Source organism: Suricata suricatta, chromosome 2 (assembly GCF_006229205.1).
Source record: "Suricata suricatta isolate VVHF042 chromosome 2, meerkat_22Aug2017_6uvM2_HiC, whole genome shotgun sequence".
NCBI lineage: Eukaryota > Metazoa > Chordata > Mammalia > Carnivora > Herpestidae > Suricata > Suricata suricatta.
The window spans coordinates 55,390,169-55,400,916 of NC_043701.1; the positions used below are offsets into that span (position 1 = coordinate 55,390,169).

Sequence of the window (10,748 nt, forward strand, 5' to 3'; positions counted from 1 at the left end):
GAGCCTGTGAGATGACATAGTTTCTGTGGCTGCTCTATGTGAGCTGACTTTTCTGCCCATGGAATAAGAATTCAAACAAAACAGGAGAAAGCTATCAAATAGCTATCCCTGGCAATGCCAAAAGTCACTTTTCAGGGACGTTAGTGCCCTGCCCTGATGGGTACCTGGGCTCTGTGAGAACTGACCCTTTTTCCAGGGACCAAACACTGGGTGTTCAGCCCTTTTTCCCTATGTATCACAGCATGTTGACAGGAAACACTAGATCAAGGCCCTGTGGGTCCCCAGCCCCAAATCTTGTAGTACTTGAAGTCATTTTTCTGATGTGTGTCATTTTTTGCCAAATGGCCTGTGACCTCCCAGTCCTCCTGTTGCCTGCCTTGTGGAATCCACAGAGCTAGTCTCCTGGGTCCCATCTGAGCTGGCCTCCAGGGAGATGCAGGCCTGGCCGTGGCCATGGATGCACTGAGCCATATTCTCAGAGCCCCACACTACACTCTCGAAGGCCCAATAGGTTCGGACTGAAGGAGCTCAAAGCCGCAATCTGCACCGCGGGCCCTCTTAGCTCTGGGTTCCAAGCCATTAGCAAGCAAGCAGTGTAGGGCCGTTCCTTGCTGGGGTGTTTTGTTCTAATGGCTGAGTCCTCACTTCTAAGGGACTCCAAACCCTGAGCAAGTCTAAACCGGGCTCCAGTGGTGTCGGCCACGGGCAGGCCGTTAAAACAGAGATGGGCTCCATCTGATGTTTGCCTCCTCCTGTATATGAACTAAGGGCGCTGATCCTACCAGTAAGTAAATTGCCTGCATTTGGATGATAATTGAACTGTTTCGCTGCAAGCATCACACTTGGAAAATTACAGTTGTATTGCAAGAGGAGCCGGAAAGAGTTAATTTACCTCCAAAGGGAATGTAGTTTTCCCGGAAGGATCAGATCAAGAGGTAATTATAAATGACTGACAATCTTATTTATATTTTTATTGGGCTATAATTAAACAGTGTGGTATTCATCCTCATTATTCAAGCAATTCCACATTGGATATATCCTTAGAGAGAATTTGGAAATAAAAGACTAGAATATTCTCCCTTATGAAACTTAGCAACTTTTTAACTATAAGATCTCTTACTGGGGGACAAAATTTTTATCTCAATTAGCAAGACCTGCTCCCAGAGTCTGGTGTAGTTTCCAGTCATTTCTTGCTGATCCCCCAGAGACTGGAGGGGCCAGAGGAGAGTTCACACTGCCCAGTGGACTCTACTCAGTGGCCAGGAGCCCAGAGCTCTCTTCAGGATCTTTGATTTGTCTTCAAGTAGGTATCGAGAAGCAGATCCAGACCCTGGAGGGAAGAATATTTGGATTTGCATTTAAGGACTTCTAAATAATGAGAGCTATGGAAAAGTGCTGAGTATTCACTAGTGCATAAAACAGATATACATTTTGCCCTGTATAGTTCATAGTTTGGGGAGAAGAGAATAGTAAATACATTTTTCTTAAAACCTGTAAATCACGTTTTCCTATTATGGCACATGGCACAAGGGAAGGAATGTGGCATGAGAGTGCAGAATAAGGAGGGTGGTGAATATGCTGGAAAAAGTAGTGAGCGATGGCTCCTGCAGGAGCTGACATTTATGCAGACCCAAAGGCCACAGGGAGAGGACACAGTGGGTGTGAAGGCCTAGGGCACAGAGAGGGAACTTTGCCAGCTCTTGAACCATCTGGAGCAGACTGATTAAGGAAGAGAGTCCCAGGAATGGAGGTTGGAGAAACAGTTTTAAGTAGCTACTGGTCAACCACTTGTGGGAGGGAGTTTGAGCAGAGAGGGCAGAAGTAACCTTTGTGGAACTTTTCAGTTTGGGGCTGCAAATTTTGCCATTCAAGAGAGCTTACCCAATGGCAGGCTTCTCCGTGACCCCGCTGGGCTGGCAAGAGAGCCAGGAAGCCCACCATGCGTTGGCTCTCATGGAAGAGAGCACAGCCACTCCAGCTGCCCCTCAGCTCCGTCCTGAGCTCAGGAGCTCATGGTCTCAGATCCTGCAGAGCGCAGCAGCCACTGGTTCTCTCCAGGCCATTCCTCTTCCCATCTCTCCACCTTCACACACCCTCCTTGAAGGGGTCCTTCTAAAACCAGGTCTGATCAGATCCCATATAATCAAGAACTCCTTATTCCCTACAGAATAAAGCACAATAGACTGAAAGGAAATTCTTGTGATTTGTACCCTGCTCACCTCTTCCTAGGCCTCACTTCTTACTGGTTTATGCTTTAATAATCTAAACTCATAATTTTCTAACCTCCATTTCACCCAGCTCTGTTTCTTGCAATACTTTCTGTGGACATACCCACCTCCAGTCTGAGCTTTGCTGCCTTCAAAAGATGCCCACAGCCTGCATCTGACGGCCCCTGAGACTTTCACGACTCCATACCTCCCTCAACTGTGAGGTGATCCTACTTCCAGTACCTTCTCAACCACCATCCTCAGAGATATGAATTTCGTCCCTAATGGCTCCATGACTACCCCTTCAAGCCCACGGTTTCCCCTCATAGGTGTTTGCAGATGGGACAAGTTTCCGGGGTTATGTTTTTAATATTTGTACACAGACATACACTTTAGAACACTAATCATTGTTGAGGTGCCTGAATGGCTTAGTTGGTTGAGCATCTGACTCTTGAATTTGGCCCAGGTCATGTTATCACAATTCGTGAGTTCAAGCCCCGCATCCGGCTCTGCACTGGCAACACAGTGCCTGCTTGGGATTCTCTCTCTGCCCCTCCCCTGCTCACTCGCTTTCTCACCCTCTCTCTCAAAGTAAATAAATAAACAAAAAATAAAATAACTCTAATTGTTATTTTAAAAATAAGATTGATTCAGTTAAAATGATTGTATTCAAATAAACAATGACAACAAATACTCTCCTATATACTGAAAACAGCCACTCTGACACTCAGTTCACAGCAGGACCTGCTCAGCCTACAAGGATTGTGTTGAATGAGACAGAAATAAGCATAAAATATACTGAATATGAAATACTGCAGAATTCAAACCACAATAATATTCATAATGACTGACATTTTGACTTGTATAGGACCTTTGGTCTAAGCTGATTACATCATAGGTACAAATAACCAGATAATTGCTCTAATGTGAGCCTAGTTTTAATCACAATACCAAGATTTGATCTTGAATAATTCACCACACCATTATACGAGGACTTATAAAATGGTAAATTGGACCAAGAGAACCCATTTACCTTTTGTCATGAGCAATCAAAGCCAGGTTTCAGAGACATGAAGAAGGCTGGAAATCTTACCTACACCGGGTTTCATTGGCTTAATTGCCAGGGTTCAGAATATTGTGTATAGTAAAGATAATGCTGCTCAATCTTTTTTTCCTAAAAGACCTGTCCCCTTTTATTGAGAAAAAAAACAGATGCTATGTTGTGGCAATGAAACAAATAGTTTCCTTGAAACTTGGATATTTTCTAACCACGCCCCTAAAAAGTTTTCTGGTTCACAATAGTTATCCACTTCTATTATATTTTTATTTTATATGCTATATATCTCTATTTCCCTATTTTTATTATGCAGCCTGTGCCTGTGTCTATATTTGAACATAATCCACGACTTTAAAATGAGAAGTATTCCTTCCATTATTTTGTTTTATGCTTTATATGTTTTCTAATTCACAACTGTTGCCTTTCTGTTTTTCAGTCTTTTCCTAGTGGGAAATGTTTTCAAATCTTTTTGCAATCTGGTAATTTTCAAGATATATGCTGGTTTTAGTTATACTGGTGGTTAATTCGAGTGTGAGTTTTAAAATGCTCCAGTGTGCATTTTTCTCTCGGGAAGGAAGATAATTGCTGACCCTTGACACTTAATAAATAAAATGGTGAAATGGGCATTGCTTTACTGTCCCTCCTTTTAGTCGTCTTCTTGGTCCCCCTGGAATAGAGCATGACTCTGATGATTACGGTAATGCTTACAAGTATCTCTGTTATGTACATTACTTATATTCTCTTTTTAAATATTTCCATTCAGTTTTCTAACAACAGTTACAATTATTTCAACTTCACTCAATATTTACTTGGGTCCCATAATACCACTACTTGCATACTTTTAGCTGTTTAATTTTAATTCATTTATGGAGCCAGGTGCCATATGCCTTTGCGTATTTTCCCAATGAATATACAGGTGATTGCCTTGGCAAACTTTCCCCATAGTAGATCTTTATGCAGAATTCCATCTGCCTACTGCAACTTGACATTAATAATCCATTCCTTTTATTTTTTCATTTGCCCTATGAGGGATTCTTTTTCCTCTGTTTACTCATTCCTGAAGAATCTGAGGGCTCTCCATGCCTGACCTTTGCCAATATATACAAATTCGGGGAGTTACCTGGTTCCAACAATAACCATACAAACACCTGGGATCTTTTTTCCAGACCCCAAACTGGAAGCCTGCTTTACTGCAGAACTCCATCTAAATGTGTCATCTTTAAAAGTCAGTAATATGCAGCATGGTTCTCTTAAATTTTTGTGGGGTCCGCTTCCCCAGCCTGATCATCTTATCCTAGGACACACAATTTATTCATAGACAATTTGATAGTGTTATATGTCTTTCCTTTTCAGATGTGACTTATACTGCAATTCTTGTCTGTTTTCAAACTATTGTCCTGTCCCATTGTCAGTGTTCCATACCTGCCCCTGACTATTCTTGACCTGACTCGCTTACATTACCAAGTTGTACTCTCCAAATGAGTATCAAAATAAAAGAAATATCACTCATCACCCAAGGAATATAAAATCAAAACTACAATGAGATACCACCTCACACCTGTCAGAATGGCTAAAATTAACAACTCGGGAAACAACAGATGTTGGCAAGGATGTGGAGAAAGGGGAACCCCTTTGCACTGTTGGTGGGAATACAAACTGGAGCAGCGGCTCCGGAAAACAGTATGAGGGTTTCTCAAAAAATTAAAAATAGAACTATCTTATGACCCAGAGATTGCACTAAAAGATATTTACCCAAAGGACACAAAAATGCTGATTTGAAGGGGCACATGCACCCCAATGTTTATAACAGTGCTTACCAACAATAGCCAAATTATGGAAAGAGTGCAAATGTCCATCGACTAACATGTGGATAAAGAAGGTGTGGTATATGTATACCATGAAATACTACTCAGAGATCAGAAAGAATAAAATCTTGCCATTTGGAACAATGTGGATTGAACTAGAGTGTATTATGCTAAGCACATTAAGTCAGTCAGAAAAAGGTAGATGTATGATTTCACTCTTATGTGGAATTTAAGAAACAAAGCAGATGAATACAGGGGAAGGGAAGGCAAAATAAGATAAAAACAGAGAGGGGGCAAACCATAAAAGACTCTTAAATACACAGAACAAACTGAGGGTTGCCAGAGGGGTGGTGGGTGGAAGGATTAAATGGGTGATGGGCATTAAGGAGGGCACTTGTTGGGATGAGCACTGACTGTTATGTGCAAGTTATGAAACATGGGTTCTACTCCTGACACCACCATGACACTATATGTTAACTAACTAGGGTTTAAATAAGATGTAAAATAAATATATAAGTAAGCAAGCAAACAAACAAATAAGATGCCAAATGAAAGAGTTTGTTTGGATAAAATGACCTTACCTAAGACAGAAAACGATTGCTTCATTATTCAACCGGCAAAGTCTCCAGAATTCTAGGGTAAATAACTCAGTAAAATGGGGTGGAAATTTCTCAATGTCTTTCTGCTTGATCCAGCTTGTCTACCTCAGGCACCTTCTAAGCTTTAATTGGTAGAAATTCACCCCCCTGGGCCCTCCGGCATTGAGCAAATCATTAGTCTGTATTCTTAATTTCCAGGACTGTGGAAGCTTTTATCTCTCATTCAGTTTCCATAATTATTTCAATGAAGAATTGGGAAGGGAAATAACATGCCTGCAACTAGCTGCCATTTTATCTGGGAAGTTCATCTATGTAAGGATTTTAATGGGAACCAAGGGAAGGAATCTCAACCCGAAGACATTTTACAAGAAAGTTTGCCCACTTGTCTTGCTCTGCAGTGGAGACAGCATAGATAAAAGTAAAATAAAAAAAATGACAGACAAAAATAGAACACTGATTCTATGATCTTGCCACTGACCATCAAAGTAGGCAAGGGTTGGTGCAAAAAGAAAGCGATCATCTCACATGGCATTTCTCAATAGAGAAGAATTAACCAAAGCAGCAATGATCTAACAAATTAAACATGCTGAGGATGAAACAGAGGGTTGCTGGAGGAAATCTTTGTCTAAGAAGGAGTGCCTGCTACGTGCTGATGTGGGATAGTAGAGCAGAGTTTAAGACACAGTCTCTGGCCTCCACTTGTTTACAAATCCTGGTTCTACCGGCAGATTAGCTGTGGATCCTTAGGCGAAGCAACATGTGTACATCATTCTTTACTGCAAAGATAGTACCCACCTCAGTGGGAGGCTATAAGAAAAAAAACGGCATTATTCATGCAGGATGCTTAGAATAGTACCTGGCCCATGATGAGGGTCCCCTAATGCTCACTATTGTTATATCTTTGCTTTCATTTCTTAAACAGAGAGAAAGCAGATATAGACAAGGCAGAGTCTGTAGACATTCCCTTGTGCCACACGTACAGATGAGAGACAGATATTAGTTCCAGAATGTCCTAGTGGAGGGGATGGGCAATGGGGAGGAAGGAGGAGTTTGCTGAGGCGCAGAGGGAGCAGGCGTGCAGTCACAAGTCACGGGCCCACATGCTCCTTGAAGACAGGAACAGGGCCGTGTTTTCCTCGTATTCTCTGTACATTCTCTGTATTTCGGCTAGAGCCCTGTACGTAACAGACATTTAATAAATATTTGTTAAAGGAATGAATTTGTTCATCGAATACAGTAGGATCAGGACAAGCCTGGACCAGTCAGAGCAAACCAGAGGCAGCAGGCCAGTGGATACAAAGTCTGAGTAGAGTCATAGCATTAGAGTCCAAAATAACAAGTCAGGTTATTTCTTCACCAATTGAAATGGTCCTGGTGAGGGACTTTATACATTTCATTTTTGATTCGTACCAGCATGTCCATTTTCAAAATGAAGAAACTGAGGGGGTGCCTGGGTGGCTCAGTCAGTTGAGCTTCCGACTTCAGCTTAGGTCATGATCTCACTGTTCTTGGGTTCAAGCCCTGTGTCGGGCTCTGTGCTGACTGCTAGCTCAGAGCCTGGAGCCTGCTTCAGATTCTGTGTTTCTTTCTCTCTCTGCCCTTCCCCTGTTCATGCTCTGTCTCTCTTGGTCTCTCAAAAATAAAGTAAAAATGTAAAAAACAAAAATGAAGAAACTGAGGAGTAGAGGAAGTGAGAACTTGTTCATCTCTCTGCTTGCCTGGGTGCCAGCCATGATGTGGACTGGCTGGCCCACGTTCCGTCCACTGACTACAAGACACTGGAGTCCTGGCGAGAGCAAAGTGCTCTAGGCCTGGGGATGAGCACGCATGGAGGCCACGGGCCTTGTGACACGTCACAATGTGCTTGAGATAGAGGAACAGGAAGAAATCAGAGGGGTTGCCTCTTGGAGGTTCATCCTGGAGGCACAGAAAAGAAAAAATCGTGGCTTGAAGTTGTGCTGCATCAATGTAGGATCTCTGGCTGAGCCCGGCCTCATGCTCTTGTGCTCAGATCTCAACACTTAATAGGAATTGAAATAAGATAATATTCAAATATTCCACTTGTCTTTAAAATTTTTTAATGTTTTATTTATTTTTGAGAGAGAGAGAGAGAGAGAGAGAGAGAGAGGGAGAGATAGCATGAGCAGGGGAGGTTCAGAGAAAGAGAAAGACACAGAATCTCAAGACAGCCTCCAGGCTCTGAGCTAGCTGTCAGCACAGAGCCCGATGCAGGGCTCTAACCCAAACCATGAGATAATGACCTGAGCTGAAGTTGGACGCTTAACCAACTGAGCCACCCAAGTGCCCCTCCATTTGCCTTTTTACTAGTTTGTTGCAGCATCCAAAGGGGCAATTATGATGATGGTCACCAGGAAAGACATGAACTTGGATATTGCAGGGTCACTGCAAGAAAGGCAATGAGAGACAATCTGAATGGGGCTACCGTGATATGATTTTATTTATCTCAGATGAAAAATCATATATTTAAAAGGAGGAATACTTGAATTTTGCAATGGAACATGTATTATAAATCCTAAATTAGTAATCTCCTGTTGTCACCCCCAAAATGACCATGAGTTAGTTGGTGCATGCCTCTGTGAAGTGATGCATATTTGCATTTTGAAGGCAATCTCGTGATGCTAGGAATGCCCTGGGAGCTCTGTAAGAGGGGCTAGGTAAACAGAAAAGCACTGTCTTGCACATGCTCACAAACCTTCCCTGCACTGGGCCTGCAGTGTCAACATGTCCCAGAAAGAGCATGAGTCTGTGAGGACACGTTTTTGCCAGTGGATCACCTGTGCTCTAGGGCTACCAGGATTCCCACAGCCCCACAGAAGGAGAGACTTCTCATTGGCCAGAATCTTGGGAAGGGAAAGGCTGTACACCATATCTGCATGCCCATATACAGTCGCCATTTTGGGAAACATCTTGTTGGCTCACGAGGACGTGTCCCCTTCCCTCCAGGAGAGAATGTAGGGACAGAGCTGGTGATGCCTAGGCCACAGAGCGAGAAGCAGCACCTGGCTCCTCCCTCTGACTCTTGGTAGATGGGGGTGGTGTTTTCCTCTGGTTAGGGGTTAAGATCTCACCCATTGCCCAATGGATAGTGGGTGGGAGGGACAAAAGGAGGTTCCAGATGATAGGCCCTAATGTACTTACCGAGATCCACTGCCTTTCATAGGACGTAGGGGTGCTGGAGAAACCTGGAAATAGCATTTCACAAAGCCAGGGTCTAAAGCCAAGAATTTGTATTTGCAGAAACAAAAGATGCTAAAGTGCATGGCATACAAATCTTACGTATCTGGAGTCCCTGTTTCAAGCACCTAGCCTCAAAGGGGTCACAACATGTCAGAGATCAGAGGGAATTCTCTAGCGTGCTGGCCCCCAGAGCAGTAATCCTGGACGTGAGGGTGAGGACAAGCCCACTTGTGGGGGTGGGTGCCAGAGAGAGGGAACAGCAGCTAGCCCAAGTCAGAGTTTCACCCTTGGAAAATTTCAAACTGTGGTCCAAGAACCCATACTGCCTGGGGGCATCTGGGTGGCTCAGTCACTTAAATATTTGACTTTGGCTCAGGTCATAATCTCACAGTTCATGAGATCGAGCCCAATGGGCTCTGCACTGACAGTACAGAGCCTGCTCAGATCCTGTCTCCTTTGTTCTCTGTCCCTACGCCCCCAAAAATTAACATTAAAAATTATTTTTAAAAAAACTTCTGAGATACATGTTAGAAATGTAAATTTCTGTGTCCCATCTTAAGGTCTGTGAGCACAATCTTCAGAGGTTAGCCTGACTTGAAGGGTGAGGGCCAGAGAAAGGAAAAGCTTCCTTATGTTCCCAGCCTATGCCCAGGTTTCTGCCTCTAAAACTCTCCCCAGGGCCAAGAGGACACAGACAGAATGACTTCAAACCTGAGAACACACTCAGTTTCACACAAGGTTCATTACCCCTTGGGCTAATCCGCAGCACCCCACCTGCTGTGCTAAGGGACCCTCATCATTAGTCTGTCCCCGAAGGTCACAAGCCTGGGGGCGCTTAGCTCTAAGCTGTGCCAAGCCCTGCCTCCTGTCGCAGCCCAGTGTTTCCCAGCTCCCTGGGGCCAAGGCTGCTTCAAGGCCCAAGTGCAGGCTGCATTTGGGACAAGTAAGGAAGCAAGCACAGGCCAGGACAACTCCCGTTCTCAGCCATCCAGGCAGGATCACAAAAATTACCTGCAGCCCAGACCCAGCACGCCTCAGTATAAAGACCTCCTGTAATACACCCAGGATCTCCCGGCTGTGGGAGGTCACTTAAGAGCAACCGTTGTGACATTTCAAGCGATCCATCGACCACCTTGCCCCCACTGCCCAGCAGCGACCCAGGCAATAGGTAAATGAATGGATTTAGGTGTGTTCCAATAAAACACTCACTACAAAAACAAGCAGAGATCCAGACCTGGTCCTCGGGCTGTAGTGTCCTAACCCCCAGCATAGAGGTAGAAAGGGGAGGCTGGTTTCAAACTTGAGCTCCAACAGTTTGTTCTCTGTGCCACCTTGGGCAAACTACTTGACTTCTCCAAGGCATATTACTAGTATTTCCACCATGCTCTTCTTATAAGACGTCAGTGAGATTCAGGTATAGAAAGCACTGAAGACGGTTTCCAATCGCATAGTAAAAAGCACCAGCTGATGACTTACTATGACTCTTCCAGGCAGTGACAATTCTGCCCAGCACTTCCAGCAATTGTCTGCTGCCTGCCCCACTGCCCAAGGGACCTGTGTGTTTGCCCCCGGGCAGTCCATGCCTGGCTTTGCTCCACTCTCTGAATGGTGTTTTATTGACTGGTCAGCTGTCCTGGAAAGAACCTTGAACCCTTCCCCTGTGCTACTGAGCATGTCCTCTGCCTGCCCTGAGGTTTCACTTGGTCCCTGGTGTGCCTCAAGCAGCAGCTTCTGTGACATCTTCGATGGGCAAATAGTACTATGGGACATGACATCATCTTCTCATACCAGTGCTTGCCAGTCATGTTCTGAAGACAAGCCATTCTTCGGGACAGTCATTAGTACCCACAAAAGGAATAAATGTTCCAAGGACACCTGGGTG

At 44.2% G+C, this 10,748-nt stretch overlaps 1 long non-coding RNA gene across 1 annotated transcript; it reads right to left on the reverse strand.

Annotated features, from left to right (window-relative positions):
* Window positions 1-950: 950 nt before the first annotated feature.
* Window positions 951-10,543, reverse strand: LOC115306266. Its single transcript, XR_003915281.1, has 3 exons — window positions 10,101-10,543; window positions 1,882-2,161; window positions 951-1,330 (listed from the first exon to the last, which is right to left on the reverse strand). It is a non-coding gene; the product is annotated as an uncharacterized LOC115306266 (long non-coding RNA).
* Between the last annotated feature and the right edge of the window lie 205 nt (window positions 10,544-10,748).